At 35.0% G+C, this 1,352-nt stretch overlaps 1 pseudogene; it reads right to left on the bottom strand.

Annotated features, from left to right (window-relative positions):
* Nucleotides 1–809: 809 nt before the first annotated feature.
* On the bottom strand, nt 810–1,126 carry LOC112828555 (alpha-ketoglutarate dehydrogenase component 4 pseudogene; annotated as a pseudogene).
* Nucleotides 1,127–1,352: the final 226 nt, after the last annotated feature.

Here is a 1,352-nt window from a genome sequence, read left to right as displayed (position 1 = left end):
GTTTGAGAAAGTTAATGGTTATCAGAATTTACACAGATGATGACAATCAAAACAGTAAATAAAATCAAAGACTAAGACTTAATACCCCTAATAACACAGTAATTTGCAATTTCTAGTCAAACATCTATTCCTGTGTTATATTCATTTTGATATCTTATTTTCCATTTTATATTCTGGTGTTTTCTTCTGAATATAGGTACAAATAATCTTTTGTGTTAACTCCCACTTTTAATACCACAAAGCACACCTGGTTTACCTTGGCTATCTTTTTATCATTTAATGTAGGATATGCTTTTTAAATAGTTATAATCTAGTAACTTCATGAATGAAAAAATTTTAAGAAAGCTAAGAACAAATAATGGAGTCGTTCTTTCACTGGGCCTCATCCAGTTTCAGGAAAACCAATTCCCAAAAGCAGCAGTTCTGTATGATAAATCTTCCTGTGTCTAAACAGAAACTGAAAGAAAAGTGAAATTATGGGAAATATATAATAATTTACTAGATATTGTGTGCTTTTAATAGCTCAACACTGGTAATACTTGATAATCAAGAGTAAAGTAATAGGTTAACATTGGAAAATGTATACTTTAATAAGTATATGAACAATTAGGTAAGCGTGTAGAGAAGCTGACCAAGATACATATATTAGGAGAGGCCAGTGTCCATCTAAATTTTCTATATTTCATTTTTTTAACAGAATATTTATTCAAGTTGTTTAATGTGTAATTTCTCATGTGCCATTTTGGAAGTCCTTTATTGTAAAGACTCTTCTTTTGTCTGATGACCAACAGCAGCCACAGTGTCAGTGATTATTCTGGACCTCCACGGTGGATAAATTCAATTTCTTTTTGGGACACAAGTTTCCTTCTGTATTTCTGTCCTGAGGTACTGTTTTTATTATTTCTGCAGTGTCTGGTGGACCCTGATGCACCAGCCATGCTGGTGATTTACTTCCATCAGAATGCTGTGAAGTTGAAGAGGAGTGAGGTGGTAGTCCCGTTGATCTCAAAACTTCTGATACATTGGGTTTACGGTTGTCTCTTCTGTCAGAGGACCTTATTAATGGAGTATGTGACTCGACGACCTGAATGACCCTGCTGGCAGATGCCATCTCACTGCCCATCATGACCCAAATTAATTTTTATGGAGGAAGGGAAGTAGCAAGGCCTCATGAAAGTTGCAATGCAGGCTTGCTGTCTTGATTAGTTTTGTAGGTCCAGTTCCTTGTAGGGTTTCTGGAACATAGTATATACTCAATAAATGTGAAATAAATGAATGATTAAGTGGCCAAGCATTGGGGCTTGTATTTCTTGTTTTTCCCATGGCAGACAAGAATAGAGCAGAAAAAAAAG

This window comes from Callorhinus ursinus, unplaced genomic scaffold (genome assembly GCF_003265705.2).
Source record: "Callorhinus ursinus isolate GAN/ISIS: 27379988/994484 unplaced genomic scaffold, GSC_fseal_2.0 scaffold13, whole genome shotgun sequence".
In the NCBI taxonomy this organism is placed as follows: Eukaryota; Metazoa; Chordata; class Mammalia; order Carnivora; family Otariidae; genus Callorhinus; species Callorhinus ursinus.
This window is presented reverse-complemented; position numbering and strand designations above follow the sequence as displayed.